This window comes from Mustela nivalis (assembly GCF_964662115.1).
Source record: "Mustela nivalis genome assembly, chromosome: 10".
In the NCBI taxonomy this organism is placed as follows: domain Eukaryota; kingdom Metazoa; phylum Chordata; class Mammalia; order Carnivora; family Mustelidae; genus Mustela; species Mustela nivalis.
Genome location: NC_139029.1, coordinates 53,632,627 through 53,656,176, shown reverse-complemented (window position 1 = coordinate 53,656,176; position 23,550 = coordinate 53,632,627). Strand labels below are relative to the sequence as shown.

The 23,550-nt window shown below is 39.8% G+C and overlaps 1 protein-coding gene across 1 annotated transcript in view; it reads right to left on the bottom strand.

Moving 5' to 3' along the window:
• The window catches only part of GADD45A (growth arrest and DNA damage inducible alpha), a 79,138-nt gene that overhangs the window by 10,328 nt on the left and 45,260 nt on the right, over window positions 1–23,550 (bottom strand). Inside the window, exons 2-3 of the mRNA XM_082686447.1 lie at window positions 16,848–16,939; window positions 7,657–7,729 (exon numbers count right to left, since the gene is read on the bottom strand). The gene's annotated coding sequence lies outside the window, so the exon portion shown is untranslated. The remainder of the gene's footprint in view (window positions 1–7,656; window positions 7,730–16,847; window positions 16,940–23,550) is intronic.

Here is a 23,550-nt window from a genome sequence, read left to right as displayed (position 1 = left end):
TGTAAACTGAGGATTTGTGACCTCTTCCAGTCTGTACTGTATACACATATAAAACCCAATAGATTAAAAGGTCCTTAATTACCAAGCTTCAAGTCTTGTTCTTTTAATGTAGCATAAGGAGATTATAATGACGAGGAAAATGACCTTGAACGGTTTTATGAAGGTGAGTTTTGAAGTGGGAGATTTAAAAGGGCAAAGATTGGGTGTCTTGTTATAGAAGCAACATACAAGAAACACAGTGGAGATGAACTTAAAGAAACTGAATATCATTTAGGACACTGCAAACAAAAGAAATAAAGGGTAAAGGAAAATAAGAGCATTCTTTTTTTTATTTTAAAGAGCATTCTCTACTATTTAAAAATTTTACCTTTTTTTTTTTTTTTTTACACATCAGTGCTTGCTTATAAGCATTTAATCTCTATTCACTGAAAATTTTTGCCAGTATAAATTGAAATTGCCTGTAAGATCTGTTCTGTACATAATATACATTTTTACATTTTGCTTTGGTTCTCTTTTACTTTGGCAATGAAATGTCAGTCTCAAGATCTGGAAGGTATTAAACAAGATAATTTACAATTAAACCCTCTAAGACTGATCTTTCAAAGAGGGTCGAGGACCTGGTCTTTTGAAGCACCCATTTCTGGATGGCTGGTCTTGGAGGATGTCTGACAGTACTCTGGCTACTGTTTGACTTTATACTGTAAAGGTCCAAAGTGGCCTCCTTTTTAGCAACCAAAGAATGTGGTGAGCAGACTGTTATCTGGCTGCCCATTATGAACACTTTACTCCTGTGCTCTGTGGACCATATCAGTTTGTGGCAAAGTGATGGATTGTGTTTAACATTCTGCTGTTGACCTATAAGGATTTTTGCCATATGTTCTAGCTCATGCCCTTCAGATCTAGGAGGGGGAGGGCGTATTATCATCGCTGACCACTAAGCAGAAATGTGTCAGAAAGCTTGCTTTCTCAGCTAAAACACCACCCTTGGCAAGCCATCCCTCCCTATTCTAGGAAAACATCACCATCAGATACCAGAAGGCCTGTTTATAGATTCATATGGTTGTCTACCTTTTATATCTGTATGTTAGGGAAATTTTGAAATAACGCTGTAAATTTAGGATTTATGTGGCTACTTGGCAGGCACAGCCAACACAAATCTAATTTGATGTCCTTTTAAGAATGTGGCCTGAATGACGCACATGAGGCAGGCTGCTCACCCTCTCCGTACCTCAGTTTCCCCATCTGTCAACTAGTTAAAAAAATGTTTTTTAGAATTCTCCCTCCAAAACAAATAGTAGGCACAATCCTTACATATAGATAGAAAAAAGCAGAAGTGTTCTTGCTGCAGTGGCCAGAGAGGGCTGGGGTAGGGGAGGTAGAGTTCTGCAGGTTTCAGCCTCCTCTCATCCCCTCTCCCAGCTCAATCCATAGTCTCTGAGACACACGTTAGTCACAGTTGGAAACTAAAAAGTTTGTCCTGTAAGGCACTTCCAGCTGTAGCATTTTCTTTTTGCTTAATAATTTTGTTATTCTATAATTATTTTATAATTTCCACAGCCACTGAAAAACTTCTATCTTACTTTACCACAGAAATGTTTTTCTGGGCCTGACCAATTTAATCACCAAGTAATCTGTGTCAAGAATCAAAAACACATTTGTATTCTTCTGTTTTTGATATCAATTTTCAAAAATTTCAACCCATTGCAATAAGTTTGTTGAGATTATGTTACAACTTGCCTTCTTCACCTTAATATATTGCCTGGTTACCAAATGCTACGGAGTATGGTTTGGCACTGTGTCTTAATAAACAGGTCGCACCTGGGAGCTAGTGGGAACTCTCCCTTCTGAAAAGAAACAGCTACAACAGATGGTAAAACGAGTGAAAACCAGGTGGGGTCATTGCTTAATGACCATTTGAATTAAGTTTGGTTAATTTGGCGTGTCTCTCATTATCCCTGGCAACTAGACCCTCTATTTTATAAGTTTGGATTTATATCTTTTACATAAACTATCAAAACAAGTCCATCTGTGATCCCAAAGCTACACCCGCCTTCCATCCAATCACAACGTAAATCCTGATTTCTTTGGTTCTGGCCCAGGAGAGCCCATAAGCACGGGACCTTGGAAATACTCTGCAATTTACTTTTCCTCGAGTTACTTCTTATCATCCATGACATGTCCCCTTCACTCTTTTCTAAGTTTTCGTTTATAAAAATAACCTCATGTTTAACCTAAAAACCCTTATTAGCTCAGTTTCCAGGGGTCTGAGAAATCAAAATTTCAACCCATGTGTATCTCTTTGGAAGATTTTTCTTCTGAAATCTGTGTGTAACAGCAAATTACACAGGGATGTTTCAGAACATTTCTAACTCGACTTGTGATTTATTCATAAAAACAGCAAATTTGTTAAATGCTTATCATGCATTTGGCACTAGGATAAGATGTTTATTTATATGACATCACTTGACTGTCATGACCCTCTTTGAGGAGGCTACAGTTATCTTCATTTTATTGCTGAAGAAGCTATAGGGCCTTTTGGAGATGGGGAAGCTAGTTACTAGCTCAAAGGCCCCACAGCTAACTGGCAGGACCAGAATGCAGGCGCACATATGTGGGACTCCAGACCTTACCTTCTTAGCCACAGAGCTAAGTTCTTCGTCTAGAACCGCTGTGGTTCATGCAGTATCAGAGCGTTGTATCCAGAATCCCGGCTCCGGAGCCAGGCTTGGGCAAGTCACCCACCCGTTCTGATCTCTTTCCTAAGTAATAATAGTACCCATCTCATAAGTTTAGCTGACGAGATACTCTCCGTACAGCATTTACAAAGCACAGAGCCTAGAATGCCATATATATTAATTACACAGTGCCCGTTTTCCAATTCCCATTCTAATTTTCTTCCTTCCAAAGTCCTTTATCTGAGTCAAATATCATATCTCCCTTTTCTCTCACATTTGAGGCATTACGGGAGAGGGTAAAAGCACTGGGCTTCCCTGTCTCACCTAACGCTGTAAAAAATTCCACTGCATTTTAATACGGCTCCAGATGAATCCAATATACATGTTCCCGCTCTAACTGCCGACGAACCAAGTTTTCCGCGTTTGTGCCCTTTAGACCTCTCTGCAGTTCTGCTAGCGGCAATGAGGTAGTTCTGCACGCTAAGGAACCGGGCTTGATGTTATTCCAACCCTTCCTGTGTGTGCGCGCGTGCCCGTGAACTTGGGCTCATGTGTTTAGTACAGAACAATGAGTTTCTCAAGTTGTAGAATACCCTCACATTTCTTTTATCCTCTGAAAGCTTCCTGTATTTGTGACCTCCTTTCAAATGGGCAACTGCAGCCTCAACATCTGGGTCCTCCCTGCTGTAGGGAACATAAATTAACTGGTAGCGTCCTGTAAATGTTATGGGTGGGAGGCGGGGAGTACAGAGAGGCAGGCCCGGGTGCTTTCAGTATCTAACAGCTGGTCCCAATGCAGTGCCTCAGAACTGGTTTTAGCTGACGTCAGATAACGCTGATGTGCACCAGATTGGCTTGTAGTACCAGTAAAGCTGTCCCCTCCCACTTCCCCTACTGCCCCCGTGCTTGCCAGAACGCTGGAGACCATTATGAACTCACAGTTGTCATTTGATCTCCATCTGGCTGCTGTCACTAAAGCTGCCTTTTATCGCTTGCCAGAAGTGTAAAGCTAAAGACGTTTCTCTTTCTCACAGATCTTTGCTTCTAGTCCTTACTTTTCTAATTTTCTGGGTAGTTTCAAGTAATTCTCCTTCTGTGGGAGTCTATGTATCACCATCGGGAAACTGACAAAGGACCCACTGGAGTATTTTCCCACATGTCTACTTGGTGAACTAGATTTAGCAATAGATTTTTAGGAAGTGTTAGAGGTGGGCTGTGGCTTTGTTGACTTCAAATATTATGTCTCAAGTTTGATGTGGTTTGAATTTCTGAGATAAATGTGAGATTTGCGTGTATGATCTCATGCAGTGGTAAAATTTTATGGAGCTGTAGATCACAACAGCCTAGCCATGCAATTACATGGGTCCCTGTACTGAATTAGAATCTACCCAAATTAAACAATAAATATAAGAGGAACATGCCATAAATTGGATCTCATAACAGCTTAATAATCTGAGGAGGACAGAAGAATGAATTCTGAGGTGATGTTTAATGTACTTTGTCACTAGAATGTTCTTAGTGAATTTTAGTAAATCACTATAACTCTGGTACCAACTTAAAGATGTACTGTTGGTGTGATGGTCCAGTAGTTAGGATTTAGCCATCTTAGCACCATAGCCTGAAGATCATTCCTGGTCAAGAGCCCTCTTGAGAAATGGCATTTCACATTCAATAAGCATTGTTGAGGGTGACGCATGAAAAATGGGCTCTAAAAGTTTTAGAAACAAATTTAGGATCCTGATGTTTACTTAGTTTAGGAAATTAATCCATTAAGAAGTAATTATAAAGAAACTTTTGTGTATGTTCTCAGGTTACTGTTTCTAAAAAAAAAATTAGGAGTCACTACATTCCGTATGAATCCATGTTGTATCTTTGCATGTGAAAAATGAAACGATGTGGAGGGACATACATCACCATGTAAACATGTTCCTCTTTGAGTGATGGGATTGCAGGTCATGTTGATTGTCTTATTTTTACTTACTTTTGTTTGATAGTGTTTCCTAAAACAAGCATGTGTTACTTACGTAAAAATATTTTTAGTAGAGGTAAAGCTAGCTTTCTGTGAAAGACACAGAGTAGGAGTATAAAATTTAATGATTTTGACAAATCCATACACTCATGTAACCCAATCAAGATATAAAGTCCAATGGGGTGCCTGGGTGGCTCAGTTGGTTAAGCAACTGCCTTCGGCTCAGGTCATTGTCCCGGAGTCCCGGGATCGAGTCAGGCTCCCAGCTCCATGGGGAGTCTGCTTCTCCCTCTGACCTTCTCGCCTCTCATGCTCTCTCTCACTGTCTCTCTCTCAAATAAATAAATAAAATCTTTTAAAAAAAGAAAAAAAATATAAAGTCCAATGAAGATATAACCCCGAAATGATATAGCCCCAATCAAGATTTATAACATTTCCATTTTCCTAGAAAGTTGCCTTTTACCCCCTACCAGTCAATCCCCACATCCCATAAGCAACCACTGTTCTGATTTCTATTTTTCTTAGAAGGGGGAAGGGACAGGAAGAGACTGGGGGAGAGAATCTTTAAGCAGGCTTCATCCTTAGCGCTGAGCCTGATGCAGGGTTCGATCTGACAACCCCAAGATCGTGACCTGAGCCAAAATCATGAGCTGGACACTTAACCACCTGAGCCACGCAGGCACTCCTGTTCTGATTTCTATCATAGATGAGCATGCCACTTTTTAATAAAAAATTTTTAAAAAGCACAGTTTTTTTTTTTAAAGAAATTTCTGTGTAGACTAAGATAGGACCTAAAATTAAGTAAAGAAGTTGAAACATTTCCTTGCATTTAAATACCTGACCTTGTCAGTGAGGAGATGAAAAAAATATTAGAGAAAGCATGGAAAAGAGAATTTAAGAGCTAAATCAAGAAAACTCAGAGAAGAACAAGATAATAGCCAACATTTTATAAGATCTTAGAGCCATTATTTTATTTCAGTAGAAAAAAGGGGAAAGTCTCTTAGACTGTAAACTCTAAGAGGTCAGGGACTGTGTTCCTTTTGTTCACTGTATCCTGAGTAACCTGCACATTACCTCACAAAGGTACTGACTCAAGAAATATTGTGGACTGAATAAGTGGATATTCAGTTATTCAGTTACACGGTCCACACTCTTCCAACAAATATTTGCTGACCTCTTACTATGTGCCATGGATTATGCTCAAGTCCTGGAGACAGAATGATAGACACTGGTCCCTAAAAAGGATAGACATGGTGTCTAACTTCATGGACCTCACAATGCGTATTGTCAGGAAGACTGATATTAGCAGTGTTTTAGAGGCAGACAGAATGGCACAAGCGAGGGATTAAAGAGAAGTGAGCTTGGTGAGCCCGAAACATGAGAGAAGTGAGAGTGAATAAGCAGCAGATGGGGCTCCAGAGTTAGTCAAGAAGATGGCACAGATGGGACCTTGTTGGTTGTCACAGGGAGTTGATATTTTATCCCAAGAAGAACCAAGGGAGCCCTTGAAGGATTTTAAGCAGGGGAAGGACACGGTCAATTTTGTGTTTTTAAAGTATCATTCTGGCTCTTGGATAGAGAGGGAACAGCTTGGACAAAGGCAAGGGCAGACACAGGAGGACCAGTCAAGAGGTTGCGGTACTAGTGTAAAGCCCCGGAGACAGAATGGCAGGGAGGGGCCCAGAGAGGATGGCAGCAGAGGGAGAGAAAAGAAGTGGAACCGAGCCTTGGCTGTGATGAAAAAATGAGTAGAGGTGTCAGCAGTGACTCCAGGTACTAGCATGAGCAGCTGGGTTGATGGGAGACCCATTTAATTTTTTTTTTTTTTCTCAGATCAATATGCAAAAGAAGTCACGCTTCTAGACTGGCCCTGGCAAGAGTCAGACCTCTGTTGAGTGGGGTCCAAATCATGGGTCTATGATGTGTCCATTACACACCTGAGCACAAGCTGGTGATCTGGAGTGGCTGGTGTAGGGCAATGGTGATGGTGGGAGGATTTTTATGCCCACCCCCTTTTCTCTTGGGAGCTCTTCTTTGATCTTGCCTGTGTTCCTCCCTTTCTTCCAACAGTCCTAGTATCTTTTTCAGGTGTCTGATAATTCATCTCTACTAAGGTAATTACTGATACTTGTGACTCGAAGGTAGGGCTGCCTTTCCCCTGCCTCCTAGACCCCACATATCTTGAGTGTTTGCTCTTTACAAGTAATGGGATGGATATCAGAGAGATAGGATGGGTCACAGAGTCAGTCATTGCAATTGGAATTTCTTAGAGAAATGAGGTTGTTTTTAGCTTCTGTAGACTGGGCTGCTCCTATTGTTCTCTGCTTCCCCTATTACTTTCTTCCTGGCCCTTTTCCAGTATTTTCTTTGCACTCTCTATCAGTAATTTTTCCTTTGGGTCCTAGCTGTGTGACCTGGGGAAGTTTATTTAAGATCTCGGAACCTCCGTTTCTTCGACCATAGTTGGGGGATAATCTTAATGTCAGTGAGTTCAATGCCTTCTACATGATAATTCTTCACCATTGATTGCTTTCCCCCACCACCCACTCATTGGCTTCATTGCTGAGCATCCTAAGGAAATTGCTGTCGGACATATTCAGTGTCTGTAGGCAAGATGAAAGGTACCACCACAGCTGGATTTGGAAGAAGTGTCTCCCATCTCTATTCTCTTCCTCACTTGCACACTGCAGGAGGACTGCCATCATCTGTCTCACTAAGTGATAAGCATATCTCACTGGACGCAATAAGGATTAAGGAAAAGAGTGTGGCTCGATGTGCACAAGTCATCCCCATGACAACAAAAGCAATTCCGTAAGTGTCCTATAATGATCACCAATCACAAATGTCCTTGTGTATAAAAACGAGTCCTTTGTTTGAAGAGTACACATATGAATCAAGCAAACTAATTCATATCATTTATGTCTGTGAATAATACATGTGTTTATCCAAATCAGTTAACAAGGGCCCAACTCCACTCACTTACTTAGTCATACATGGTTGTTAAGCACCTACCACAGTCAAGAAGTTTGCCCAGGAGCTGGGTCCGTGGTGATGAACAAGACAGAGCTCCAGTGGAGTTCACATTCTGTTGAAGAAGACACACGTGAAACAAGTAATTGCAGAATTAATTGATCAGTTATAATTGTGATGAGTTCGACAAAGAAGCAATTATAGGTTGCTATGACAGTTTATAGCAGGGGATCTGATCACTTGGAGAGGTCAGGGAGGCGGGGAAAGACTTCTGTGGAAATTACTAGTAAACACTAAATATGAAGGCTAAAAAGCAGTTCCTGCGACAAAAAGAAGAGTTCCTCAGTTACCTGGGAAATGAAGGTTCTGAGTTTCCCAGTGCTGGTTGTATCTCAGGGTCTGACCCCAGCAGAGCAGACTTCAGACTCAGTGACTCTGGTGTTTTGAAGCTGGAATCTTACCACTTGGTTACACCCAAAGGGAAGAAACGTACTCAGGTATTCTCAGAACCAAGCAAGGAGAATTGTGTAGAGAGTATAGGGCTATCAAAGACACACACAGCCTACTCAGGAAACTTCACTGTATGGCAAGTCTGCTTTGGGACATTAATCTGCACATCCGAGGGCTCCCTCAGCCCTATACTAACTTTGCAATGCAGATATAAACCCACTTCACGCCCAGGGGAACTGAGGGTTAAATAACCTGCCCCAAATCACACCTGTACCAACCCTCATTCCCATGAAAGCCCATGACCTTCCAGCTACACCAAGCTGCCCCATTCTTAGCATGTTGTTAGATGACTGCTGTCCTATTTAGGAGCACTTAGAACATTAAAGAAATGGCTTAAAAGTGACAGTGAGCCCTGAAACCAGATTGTGAGCCCAAGTACAATCTGCAATGTTCCCATTTTTAAAAGATAGTTTTTAAATGAAGATAACGATGGCTTTGTGGGCAGGTCCAGGCCTTGATGTTTTAAGTTTCTGTATGTTGATATTTTGGTTCCTTAAGTTTTATCAGCCAAGAGGTGACAAAAGGAGGTTAATATGATTAGAATTTCTACAAATGAGCTGAAACTTGAAAACTAAATAGAACACACCATCAGAGGGTTAAGGAGAAGTAATTTAGTTGTGTGAATCATCGTCAGCTTCCCAGGATCTGGATGTTTACTGTCTTTGTGTAAATGAAACTAATACTGCCGTATTTACATTGAACTTCCATTTCCAAAGCACTAATGTGTTATTTAATTTTATCCTTATTATATTGGAGATCACATTCAAATAGTGCCAGAAAGCCAAAGAGAACTCAGGAAGCTTCTTGAGAACAGTTTGGCAATTGAGAAATCACATCGGAAGGGTTTAAGGATTATTTCTTTTTCTATTTCATGGGAAAATTTGAGTGACCCAAAAAACCATGGTTCTTTGGAAGGAGATCAAGAAACAAATAAATAGACTCTTCATGTGCCTTTTTGCTTGTGGGAGTTGGAAAAATGGAAATCCACACAAAAACTTTTCTTACAGTTTGTGCATTTTCCTTCTCCAGAACTGGAGGTGCCCCTGATTCAAATGATGCTAGGTAATTATATCAAGCCCTACTTCAAATTGGTCTGGCAGGACTAAGCAAAATGCTGTGTTCTTCTGAACCCCACACCCTTTGTTGAGCCTTGGGTCCGTCCAATCCTTTTTCCTCACAGACTCCTTGTGCACCTAGAGTGTTAACTCCTACAAGATGTGCTCCTACTCATTTCTCAGACATCCCCACTGAAAAACATAAGTTCAAGTCTTGAGCCTCTCTGGCCCCATATAATTGCTACAGCTGCTGTGCCCCCCTCCCACCCCTTTCCTCCCACCCCTTTCCTCCCTATGGGAGTCCCCATGGGAGTGCCGGAAGTATCTTTTTGCAAACTAATCCAATCAGGTTACATCACTGCTGAGAACCTCTATATGGCTTCCTTTAACTATGGGGCAAAGTCCAGGCTGCACAGCATAGCAAATGCTCTGACCTCCACTGGCCTCCCCGATGTCATTTCCTGTCTCATAAAGTACTTATGCCCCCAGGTACTTCTTGTTCCAGTCATGCTGGAGCATTTATGGTGCCCAGTGGGTCTGGCTTCAGGGAGGTGCAACCTGTGTCCTCACATAAGACCCTGAGCCTAGGAGAGCTATTTGATTTAATGGTCCGCTATAGTGGTTTGAAATTCTTAATAATTGATGAACAAGGGGCCCCGCATTTCCATTTTTTTCTGGGCTCTGCAAGCTATGTGGTTTGTCGTCCTGTGCCCAAACATTACCCTGTTTCCGTTTGCTGTGCATTGCATGAACTCTTCTATCTACATGGCATACCTTTCCTCGGGTCTCCATCTCATGTGCTCTTTGTAGTCTTTCCAACCTAATCTGAAGGGTGCCTGGGTGGCTCAGTAGGTTTAGCGTCTGCCTTCGGCTCAGGTCATGATCCTGGGCTCCTGGGACTGAGACCCCCATGGGGCTCCTTCCTCCGTGGGGAGCCTGCTTCTCCCTCTGCATGTTACTCCCCCTAGTTGTGCTCTCACTTTCTGTCTGACAAATAAATAAATAAAATCTTTAAAAAAAAACCCACAAACCCTAATTTGAGTACTATTCCTTTAGTGAAGCGTTTCCTGAACCCTTGTCTCTTTACCCTCTACCACGTTAATCTGTCCCTCCTCTGTGCTACTCTTTATGTTGTGCTTAAGCCATCCTGTACATAGTGCTTAACCACATATCTGTCTATCACCCTCTACCAACCTTTGAACTTCTTGAGGACAGAGTCCATGCAGGGCCCAGGTAGTGGAGCGCCAGAGCCAGACCACGTGTCTCGATGTCACCCTGGCCAAGTCACCTGGCCTGGGTCTTAGTTTTCTCACTTAACCAAAGGAAGATAATCACAGAATCTACTCTGAAGGGCTGTCACTGTGAGGTTTAACAACATGATCTATGTCAAATGCTCAGAGCTGGGCCTGGCACGTTGTAAGTGCTCAATAAGTATTTCCTGTTCTTATACGTTATTCTCTTTTGATTTCCTGGAATGTGTTTCAATGACCAGAACACTTGTTCTTGAACATTTATTGAAAACCTACTGTGCACCAGGTTCTGTGGGGGTCACCTGAGATTTGAAGTGAAATTAAACATGACTTCTCCTCTCAAAGAATTTCATTTTAGATAGGGAGAGAGGCAAGCAATGAATGCTTATGGTCCAGCATGATAAAATACTAAAAGTATTTAAAATGCTAAGTGCAGATTACCCTGAGAGCACAGAAGAAAGGCATCTGAATGTGACTAAGGAGGTGAAGCTTGATCTGAATTGTGCAGAATGAGTAAGAGTTAGCTAAACATGGAAAAGGAGGAAGATTATTTCAGGGAGAGGGACCAGCATATGCAAAGGCAGCTAAGAGGGAAAAGCTTGCATGTTTAGGGAACTAAACGTCATTTTCTGTCCGTGAAGCACATGGTGTTTGGTGATGTTCAGAAGACTAGAGATAGCCTGGCAAGACTAGCAAATAGGTTAGAACTCTGGTCTTTTGGTGGTAGCTGCCTGGAACATTGTGTTGAGAAGGAAGGATTCCAAGACCATGTCTATTCTGTGGGAAATGTGATGAGATACATTAATTCCATTTGTCAGAGAAGTAGGACCTCTCCTACATCATGGGAGCCTGCCTGTCACATATCTGCCATTAGTGATAGATTACGTAGGGCCTCACACTCTGTATTAAGGAGGTTGGATTTTATCCTGAAAACTACAGGGAATAATCAAAAGATTTTAAGTATGGCAGTGACATGATCAGATTACATACTAGGTGTCCTATAAATGCTTGTTGAGTTGAACTGACTATGGGCCTCTCTTCACCTATTAAAGATTTAGTGTATCAAATGCACCCAAATGATCTGAACCCAGCAAATGAAACATGCATAACTGAGCCTAGCGTGCTCAGAGGCGCTGTGCTAAGTGCTGAGAGAACTAAAGCAGCATCTAAAAGGTGCTTAACATGCTCCCAGGGTGTGGTTTACACAGTAAAACAGTCTGGTTCACACTGCAGTTTCAAACAGAGGATTAAAGTGGTATTAATAATTTATGCAGCTATAATATTTCATCTTCTGAGTTGGCCATATCCCAAAAGAACGACTTCCAGGGGCTTTTTGAACCTTTGAGCATTCTGTTGGTTATAAATCAAACAGTAAGGAACAATTGGAAGAAATAGATTATAATGTTCTTAAACATAAATATACTGATATGTGTTTTTATAAATATTTCTGATAGGCATTTCATTTATAATTAGATGGAAAGGGTTCTGAAATTTGGGCTATTAAAAAAATAAATATCCATACTTATTATTCTTAAGAATAGGCTAAAATCCTATAAAATTGCAATCATTATCTTTTTAAACTGTGGTTTAAAAAGTCTTGTGAAAAGCTGTGCTTCTGATAGACTACACAAGGGAAAATATCCTCCGCAAATCTAGTATAGTAGCCAAAGGCATAGATTATCTACTTATTTTCCTTGACTCTTGAGGGATTTAAGAACAGTTTAAGTGGTATAGCAAGGAAACATTAATTTAAAATAACAACAAAAGATGGGGTAAAAAAAATTTGAATATAAGAAAATCCAGAGTGGAATTAGTGCACAAAAAATAAAGAATTGTATGCATCTCAACACAGTCAAGTCAAACAACACTTGAATTCATATTAGTTACCAAAAAGAAAACTGTAAGAATTGACATGTCTGCCCTAATTGTTATAAATAAAAAGACTAAAAGCAGATGTCTCAAATACTGCCTAGAAATGATTAAAAGAATCAATGAAGAAAAAAAATCAATGAAGATATCAAGATTAAAATTTCACTTTTTTGGAAAAAAAATTAAATTCTCTTTCTTCTTGAAGTATATTGGACATCCAGTGTTACATTAGTTTCCACTATGTGACAAGACCATACCTTATGCTATGCTCACCACAAGAGTAGCTACCATCTGTCACCGCAGAACACCATTACAATACCATTGAATATATTCCCTATGCTATATTATTATTCCTGTGATTTCACTTTCTTTCTTTCTTTCTTTTTTTTTTTTAAAGATTGTATTATTCGTCTGAGAAAAAGTGAGTGGGAGAACATGAGCAGGGGGGAGTGGGGGAGAGGCAGAGGGAAAGGGAGAAGCAGACTCCCACTGAGCAGGGAGCCAGATGCAGGGCTCCATCGCAGAGCCCAGGACTCCAAGATCACTCTTAGAGCAAGCGGAACACAGAGGCTTCAGGGACTGAGCCTCCCTCTTTCTTATGTGTCTATTTGTTTTGTCTGTAACTTTCTGGCATTTCCCCCCTTTGACTTCCTATCATTATAAAGGCTGACAATGGTCATAGATCAGTATGGAAGAGTTTTGTCTTTGTGTAAATATACTTGTTTGCAGTCACATTTCAGGGGTTGAGGGTAAGAGAAAAGGATTTTTTTGCAAAGAAGTTGAACAGTACTATGTCTGTATCTCTAGTATCTAGCACAATTGCTAATTCATAATCGATACTCAATAATTGTGAGAAATTATATAATTGTGAGAAAGAAGAAATGAACCTTCCCAGATTTTACTCGTCCTTACAAAAATGTGTAACCACTGAAGTTTTTTGCCTCTATCTTTATCTTAGCCTATCTTAGCTTTATTTTACCTTCAAAGCTCAATTCTTAATTTATATGGTCAAGTTACCTGGACATTTTTTAGAAGCATCTCAGCTACAGTGAAGAAGGTGCATTAGGAAGGCAAGGAATGGAAGTCAAAAAGAAATAAAGAGCAACTTCTCTTGCTTTGCTATTACTCCATTTGTTGTTTCTTTAATTCATGCTTTTGTGAAAAACAGGAAGAGCTCCAGGGCCTGGGACAAGACTCTTCCACTCCCACTCCCACCCAGTGGCCTCTTACTTTCAGAAAGGATTTTTTTTTTAAGCTTCCTTCCACTGAGACTCTAGAACTCTCAAAAGATTTGGGAAGAAGATCATTTTTGGGGGGAGGGGGGTCTACATTATGCCAGGTATTGCACTAGGCAATTTAGCAGGGATGATATTATTTAATTCTCACAAAAAAAATTTGAGAGGCAGGTATATCCCCACTTTGTATATAAAGAAACGATCTAGCTTCAAAAATCGTAAGTAATGGGATGGAGCTGTAATTCAAGCATATGCGTACTCTGCTTTCTCCCCCTGTGCTCTGCTCCCACTCTCAAGCTTCATTCAAGGTCTTTCTTGTTTGGATTGTTGTTCAAGACCCTTTACGCTCCACCATGATGAGGACAGAGTATTCTTACTTTAGAATGGGCATTTATGTTGTTGTTTATCTTTCTCCTACATCTGGCATGAACTGTTATCATCACAGAACAGTCCAGTGACCCAGGTTCTCCACAAAAATCTGTTGTTTGAATAGAAAAAGGAGGCTGTAGCCAGGTTATAGAAAAAATACTGCTGTACTGTCATAAAAACAAGAGATTTCCCATTCCATGAGCTGACCATTAAAATGTGTTACTCCAGTTATCAATATAATGACGATGATGGCAGTAATAACTCTCATTTATTAAGCATTTAACATGTGTCAGAGTTAGTTTCCAATACTCCTATAATGTCACTTAACCTTAACAATAGCCCTATAAAGTAGATGTTATTGTCCTCACTTTTCAGATGAGAAAACTAAAGCTCAGAGTTGGGCCTTGCTGAGTTCTCACAGTACTAAACGACAGAACTGGGTTTGAACCCAGACTGAGGCTCCTGCCCCGAATTTTTGACACGATACCGTACAGCCTCCTACAAAAACAACTGGCATCACATTGATACCTTAGATTTAATTTTGCTTTCTTTGTGTCTACCAGAATTGCATTTATTCGTCTTTTCTTTCTGGCATATTTGTGTGTGCGCACGAGCGCGTGTGCACGCATGTGGGCATATGATACGTGGTTGTAGTGAAACCTGCCATAAGGGAGAATTCTACTGATAATGACACACCTGCAAGAGTCTTCTTGGCCAAGATATGCTAGCTTTTCGTGTAACTTAATTTTATTATAGCTAACAATGCTCATTTTTTGTAATAGTCTTCAGAAATGCTATTGTTTTACTTCATTCATGTGTGTGTCTATGTATTTACATATGTAATATGAAAAATTGTGCACATAATGTCGGTGGCATTATTTACCTGTAAGGTGACATGGTCTTTCCTCTCACGATCCAACTTCTGCCACTTTTTACTTATTTAATATGTGTTTGAGCACCCACTATTAGTTGGATACTCTGCTAGACATCCAGGACGCACTGATACAAGGATATGGTTCCTGTACTCAAGGAACTTACGATAACTTATGCTAGTTTATGTTTAAAACACAGATAAGGTTAATCTTAAGTCAGTGGATGAGTCCCAGCTTAATTAACTGAAATATATACCCGTAATCCTGTTCCCCACCCTCCGTTGAAACTCTTCTATGATGTGGCAGCGATTTATAGAGTATCTATGCTTAGTGTGCAGAATAAGAGTTGCCCAATATCCTGAGGGTGAGTTCTAGTTGGTTCCTGCTCAAGAAGTTCCCCAAAGTCCAGAACACTAGATACTGGAGGAGTTTCAGAAACTAAGGGATTGCCTTCACAGCTATCGGAGGATTCTGTTATTGTAAATGCGTTATCCAAAGCCTTGAAAACCATGTCCCACAGTCAAATCCTGGCTTCTCCAACCACTATCTGTATCATGTTGCTGTGTTATATAACTCTTCTGAACATCAATATCCTTATTTGTAAAACAATAATTAGATAATAGAATAATGATAAAACAATAATAAGGTAATAAAAAGAGGATAATGCCTTATATTGGTTTGCTTATGTATTTATTCATCCAGAAAACGTTTTTAAAAAATGTCTACTACATCCCAGGCCTTGAGCTAGGCACTCTATATGACTAATGTTCAACAAGATAGACCCTGCTTGTGCCCTCATGAAACTTCCAGCCCTGGGAGGGAGAGAGGCAATAAGTGAACCAGATGCTAGGATAGAGAATGAGGAGAGAAACCTGTTTTTGGGTGGGCGGTCAGCGAAGGTTCTCTGCAGAGGTGGTGTTTAGGCTGACATCTAAAGACTTCAAAGGGAGAATTTTTAAGTGGCAAGTGGGAAAAGTATTTCAGGTAAGGGCAAAGGCTCTGAGTTCTTGAAGAGGGGTCGAGAAACTAAACATAGCCTAGTAGATTGGACAATGAAAAGGAGGGCATTATCCTAAAAAGTGGATATTAACTACCCCCAAATCCAGTAATTCCACTTTGGGTTTATATCCTAGAGAAGTTCTTACATGGGTCTACTAGAAGACACATCTAAGAATATTCCCAGTGGCACTGACCTTTGCTCGTGATAGCACAAAATTAAAAAATCCCAACACAGACAGAAGAGAAGTAAGTCTTGGGAAAGTCATATAATGCAATGTTATAAGCACCAAAAATGAATGAATTACAGGTACATGGACCAACCGAGATGAATCTTCTAAACATTACTTTAAATTTAAAAAAAATTTTATTTATTTATTTGACAGACAGAGATCACAAGTAGGCAGAAAAAGACAGGCAGAGAGGGGCGTGGGGGGAAGCAGACTCCCCGCCAAGCAGAGGCCCCGACTCAGGGCTCAATCCCAGGACCCTGGGATCACTACCTGAGCCGAAGGCAGAGGCTTTAACCCACTGAGCCACCCAGGTGCCCCAACAAATCATTTTTTTAAAGAACAGCGTGTGGTATTATTTACTATGCATTTAAAATCATCTTGGAATACCCACAATTTAAAAATATTTTTTTCTGGATACATATTACACTGTAAAAGTATTTTCAAAAAGCAAGGAAAATGAACCTTCTACTTCTGGCCGAAATACTGGAACAGAGAGTAAACTTAGCCTTCTGCCTGAACTAGGAAACTAGATTATCAGAAACAATGGTTTTTAGAAATTGAACAGCAGTAGAGCAGGATTCGAATGCCAGAGCAAGGAAAACAAACAAGGCTCTGTCATTGGACCAGCTGATCCCTCCGGAAGGAGTTTCCAGGTGGTAGTGCAGGAAGAGGGAACCCAAACAGAGTCTAGACATCTTGCTGAGTGGAGGAAACAGACAGGAGTTAAGGAAGAGCAAGGCAGCCAGTTTGCGTGGTAGTGTACTGCAGAGGAGGAAAGCATACAGAAGGCGAGCTGCGGAGATCTGTAGAGGGGTCACCTTCATGTCTTTGGCTGAGTACTTACCTATGCTTGAGTGAGATGGGCTTACCCAAAGTCAGGGAAACGCCTATTAGAAAGACATGGGTCTCACCCAGGACTGGGAAAAGTTCTTGTTCCTGCAGGTTAGAGTAAAAAGTTCTCATAATGTATCGGGCACCAGGTAGAGACCTTAGAAGTCAAACACCTTAGCAGTGAGCTTCAGATGTGACTAAGGGCTGGTATGGACCCCCAAATAACAAAGCTTAAAGCAAGCTTGAAAGGATCCAAGTATGATCTAAATAAATTAATTGTGTGTCAGAAAATCACCACCACCGCCACCATCACGATTTAAAGGAATGTAAGCAAATCTAGCAACCAGCAACATAAATTTATGATGTTCCACATTTGATAATAATAAATAACCAGGAGGCATGCAAAGATAGGAGGAACACAATGAACATAATGACCCAGAACCTAGACAAAACCAATCCATAAAAAAAGATACAGAAATGATACCAACAACTGAACTAGTAGCTAAGGGCACGAAGAGAGCTAATATAAATGTGCTGTGAGTGTTCAAAAGGTGGGAGAAAATACAGCTATAGTGAACAGAGAACGTGAAGACATGAAAAAGACCCAAGTGGAACTTCTAGAGATGAAAAATGTAATAGCCAAAATGAAGAAGACACAGGATAGTATTAGTGTCATTGCATTTAAAATGCATTTCGGGCAGAAAATGTCTGTTGAATCTTGCTCTTTATAATATGGTTTGATACTCTCTGAATTCTGGAGTGTTTAGTCCCATGTATTAATGTGTAATCATCAGTGTGGTTGGATGAGGTAGGCCATTTTGCTGGTTTTTTTCTATTTACCTCATCTTTTTTTTTTTTTTTTATCATTGCCAATCTCCTGTTCTTTCTTTACTACTTTTTTCATGCTTAAAAACTTATTTTTTGTATTCCATTTAAATTCATCTGTTAGCTTGATTGCTATATTTCTTTGCCTAATTTTTAGTGGTTCCTCTAAAAGATATAATATGTATCTTTAACTTACACCAATCTACCTCAAGTACATACTGATAAACTTCTGCTAAAATACAGGAATTTATCACCAGCCTAGTGGCATTTCCATTCCTTTTGTACTGTTGTCATATGACATTCATATATGTTGGAAACCCCATAGTAAAGTATATAATGTTTGATTTAAAGATTCATATACCTTTTAAAGAAATTAAAGAGAATTTTAAAAATACATATTTTAAAAGTGAGTGTGTTTTCTTTCATGCTTATGCTCATATTTCCCAATTCCAGTGTTTTCCACTTCTTCCTGTGAATCTGAGTTACCATCTGGTGTCATATTCCTTTAGCCTGGTGAACTTCCTCTAGCATTTTTGATGGTGCAGATATGCAAGCAACAAGTTTCATTGGTTTGTTTATTTGGAATTGTCTATTGTGTCCTCAATTCTGAAAAATAGTCTGGATACAGAATTCTTGGTTGACAGATTTTTCTTTTAACATCTGAATCATCATTCCAGTGTTTTCTGGCTTATGTTGTCTCTGACAAGGAGTCAACCATTAATTGTAGTTTTCATTCTTTATTCATTTTGATACGCTTCCTGCCACTTTCTTTTTCCTTCCTTTGTGGAATTACGACTACATGTAAGATGAACCTTTCATGAGATTCTGTTCCTTTTTCTTTAATCTTCTTTCTCTCTGTTCTTCAGATGTATAGTTTCTATTGATCTATCTTTAAGCTCACTGACTTTCCTCTGCCAGTTCAAATCTTCTGTTGAGCTCCTCTAATAACATTTTTCATTTCAGTTTGGTACTTCCCAGCTCTAGAAGTTCCATTTGGATCTTTTTTTTAAATAGGATCTGTTTCTCTGGTGAGGTTTCTTATTTGTTCACTCATTATTAGCATATTTTCCCTTATTTATTTAAATATATAAATTTAAAAAATTCTTTGGACATATTTATAATAGCTGCTTTGAAAATTTTTTGTGCTAAATCTAACACCTGGGATCATTTGGACTCAGTTTTCATTAACTGATTTTTATTTATGTGTATGGGTCACCCTTTTCAGTTTCTTTGTGTATCAAATATTTTTGGTTAAAAAGCAAATGTTGTTAATAATCTGTTTAGTGATTTTGGGATCTGTTTTATTCTTCGTATGATTGTTGGGTTTTTCAGTAGGTAACTAATTCATCTGCACTCAAAATTGTAAAAACTGCCTCCACCAGAGTGTACAGTCATCGGCATCTCTGCTCAGTTTTGTTTTACTTTCTCCTAGAGGAGGAATGCTTGGCTCCCTAAGGGCTACCCTATACAAACATAGTTTATTGGGAAGTCAATGATCTGGGTACAGGTTTATGCTCATATACCTCAAGCCAACAAGGCTTTCACTCTCTGCTGAGTTGTGTGTAGATTGAAGAAAACATTTAAAGGAAGAGCAAAGTCACAAATCTCCCCAGACTTTCCAATTTCACTATGTTCTTTAGAGTGCACATGCGATATAGCACTCCAGAGCTCTGTGGAAATTTTATTATGTCAGTCCTTCTAGAACTCTCATACTTCTAAAATGTCCCCATTCTTACTTACTATTCTACCATTCCCCCAAACCAAGACAACCATTTTATCCAGCTGATAAGACTATGTTTCTGTTACTTGACATGGGGTAGGTAAATGGGAATGCCTCCAGCAGGAAGGCCATAAATTCATTCTTTTTGTTTGGTATGGTTCTCATGAATAAAACTTCTTGTTTCCCAACATTGGTCACTTTCTAGTGCTTTGAAATCATTGTTAATAATTTTGTTCCATTTTATATTAGTTTGCTGTAGAGGGGAATTTCTCTACCTCTTTTTCATGCCACCATTACAGAAAGTAGAGCCTCCAAGCAGGCTTTTTAAAAATAGAAATCGACAAGTTGATTCTAAGACTCATATGGAAATGGAATGGACCTAAAACAGTCAAATAATTTTGAAAAAGTAAAAGAAACTTACTCTACATGACTCCCAAGACATACTATACAACTAGTATGATTTTAGCATAAGGAGAGACACCTAGGTCAGCAGAAAAGAGTAGATCCACTCCCAAAATAGACCTACTCATATATGGTCAACTGACTTTTGACAAACATGCTAAGATATTTCAATGGGGAAAGGATAGTCTTTTTAATAAGTAGCACTAAAATAATTGGCCCATACATGATACCATACACAAAAAGTGACTTGAAATGTATCATAGACCTAAACATAAGAGCTAAAGCTATTAAAATTATAGTGGGAAAGGTCTTAGGTGAAGATCTTTATGACTTTGTAATAACAATGTTTTTTTTTTTTTTGGATGGGACACAGAAAGTATGAACAATAAAAGAAAAAAATTAATAAACTGGAGCTCATCAAAATCGAACCATTTATTCTTTGAAAGACATTGTTGAGAAAATGGAGATACAAGCCACCAACTGGGGGGAAATTTTGCAAAACGTGCATCTGGTAAAAGACTTGCATCCAGAATATACAAAGAATGCTTAAAACTTGGTAAGAGGACAAACACCTAATTTAAAAATTGAGCAAGCAAATAGGAAAAGATATTTCACCAAAGAAAATATATGGATGACAAACACATAAAAAGATACTCAACATCACTAGTCAATGGAGAAATGCTAATTAAAACCACTGCATACTAGAATGTCTAGAGTTAAAAAGACCAACCATACCAAGTGTTAATGAAAATAAGAATCAACTGGAATTCTCATACATTACAGGTGGGAATGAAAAAATGTGCAACCACTTTGGAAAAAGCTTGGCAGTTTTTTCTAAAGTTAAATATACACTTTTCATAGCACCTAGCAATCCCATTCCTGGTATTTATCCAAGAGAAATAACAACATATATTTACAGAAAGACCTGTAATTAAATGTTCAAAGCAGTCTTAGTCATAATAGCCAAAACCTGAAAGCAACATGAATGTTCCTCAACTGGTGAATAGATAAAGACATTGTGGTATATCCATATAATGGATTACCATTCACCCTAAGGAATTAACTATTGGTGTATATATATATAACAACAGGGATAAATCTCAAAAGTATTATGCTAACTGCAAGAAATCAAACAAAAACTCTGTATTATGTGATTCCGTGTATATAAAATTCTAGAAAAGTTTAGACTACAGTCACAGAAATCAGGGTGGGTGGAGATGGACTACAAAGGGGCAAGAGAATTTTGGGGGTGAAAGAAATGTGCTAGATTATAGTTATGGTGGTGTTTATATGATGTTAATGTATTTAGCACAATTCCTTCAATTGTACTCTTAGGTTATGTGCATTTTACTGTATATAAATTATTTAGCAGTATATCTGATTAAGAAAAACCAAGGGAATAATAAAAACAAAATTCAGATAGGGCTAATTTTGGAGGAGATGAGGGGGACTGACTATGAGAGGTGTACATAAGAACCTCAAATACTGATGATATTTTTATTATTTTTGTGTATATTAAGTTAAAAAAAATAGGGGGGGAATGAATGAATAGGGGAGAAAAGATGTGGACACATGCAAATAACCTTAGGGAATGAAGGCAGCAGCAACAGAAGGATGTGATGCCAAGACTTTTGTTTGTTGGTAAATGTAGGGGACCTAGAGCATATTGTTATGTCAATAAGTATGATTCACTGAAGAGGGAGAGAAATAGTGACAGAAGAAGGAGGAAGCAAAGGAGCAAAGTCCTTGGGAGAGCTAGAGAGGATGGATGGCTTTGGGAGTCAAAAGGAGGGATTGCCTTTGGTCATGGGAAGTGCTCTTCCTCCACGTTAAGAAGGGAATAAGGGGAAGATGGAGACAGAATCAGTTAGGTTTCAGATTGTGGTACTGAGAAGATGAAGCAATTTCCTTCAGAAAGCTCCAATTTTCTTGGGGCTCCTGGGTGGCTCAGTGGGTTAAGCCGCTGCCTTCGGCTCGGGTCATGATCTCAGGGTCCTGGGATCGAGTCCCGCATCGGGTTCTCTGCTCAGTAGGGAGCCTGCTTCCCTATCTCTCTCTCTCTCTGGCTGCCTCTCCGTCTACTTGTGATTTCTGTCAAATTAATAAATAAAATCTTAAAAAAAAAAAAAAAAGAAAGCTCCAATTTTCTCAATGAGGTTAAGGCCATCAGGACAAGTGGGGAGGGCAGGGGTTCAAATGGTCATCTGGAGGGAGCAGTGAGGATCCCACCAGGGAGCTCATGTTGAGTGCCTGCTGGTACATAGCACCCCCCCCATGTCGGGGTTCACATTTTGGCTACCCTCCTGGCCTCCTCTGGTGGAGGGTTATTGACTCCTGCTGCTGCTGTGGTCTGGAGGGGAGAAGTGCTCAGTAATGAGTAAGAGTCAGAAGAGGAGGCAGCTGTCTCCCTGGCAGTCTCCTTGTCCTGGATCTGCAGTTAAAAACATTGCTAGAGATCTGTTTATAGCATTTTGCAATCCATGGAGGGCAAAGGAGGCCTCTTCTGAACATTTTGCTTGCTAATCTAATGTTTCCAGCTAGGCCACCGCTCTACGGAATGTTTTCTGGGGTTGTTTTGTTTCGGGCCTGTGTACATGGTGTTTTTGATGGGTACTGAATGGATCAGTCCACTGTTCCTTCTGCTATGCTCTCGCTCTGTGCTGTGCTGTCATATAGCTTATACTGTATATGTGGGAATAGGTATACTATAATTTAGAATTTACTATAATAGTATTTCCTGCTTACGATTTGAGCTTTTCCTTTCTTTCTGTCTGAGCTTGTAGTATTCATTCAGTGTGGAAGGAACTAATCAATCGATCAAAATGTGCCAGTTGAATACTTGTGCAGAGTTGGGAGATAGGAGTGTTGATGGACACTGCTCTCAGCTTGCCCACGATCTGGTTGGTCAGACATTTACAGACTGAGGAGATGGGGTGTTAGAATACCAACATACAGAATTTGGATTTGAATTTGGAACCTATAGACTCTAACTACATTTATGACGTTAGGGCAAAGTGCTTTACTTTCTGGATCTTTTTTCCCTTGTTCCCTTGTTTCCCTGGTTTATAAAAAACATGGGGGACTTGGCTTGTTGGGAGAAATAACTAAGTTAATACAGGTAAACCTACTAGCGGGGTAACTGAGTGTAGTCAAAATTCAGAGGAGTTGACCATGCCATGGGAAAATACCCCGTTAGTTAAATCCCCATCCTAGGGCAGACTGCTGTTTTCTGCTCTATAAAACGGAGACCATGGCAATACCTCCTCCTTAGGGTCATTATGGGAATCGTGACCACAACACTAAGTTGATTGCCTACATTATTGCATTTGCTCTTCATTAGAGCCCTGTGAGGTGGGTGAAGCACTGCCCATTTTATAGATGAGGAAACTCAAATACAGAGAGATTGATGAATTTTCTCCAAAGGTCACACAACTAGTGTGTGGTAGAACCAAGAGACACCAACTCACGCCACCTTTTAACTAGATGTGAAGGTTAGTAGTGGTATTAGTAGTACTAGCAGTACTACTGGTAGGAGTAGTAGAAGGAAGACTCAAAGAGGGACCGCTTTGGTGGTGGTGGTGGGCACAAAAGACTTCCTGGCAGTGGGTCAGAGATTGGTTTGTAAGTGTGCCAAGATCTCTGTAGGCAGAGAGGGATGGAGGCTTCCCAATGGAGGGTGATTGTCAGCGAAAGTTCAGTCTGTGTAGGCTCAGGTTTGCTCACGGAATTTGGCCTTTCTGACCCCGGGAAGGGTCTGCCTTAGAGGGAA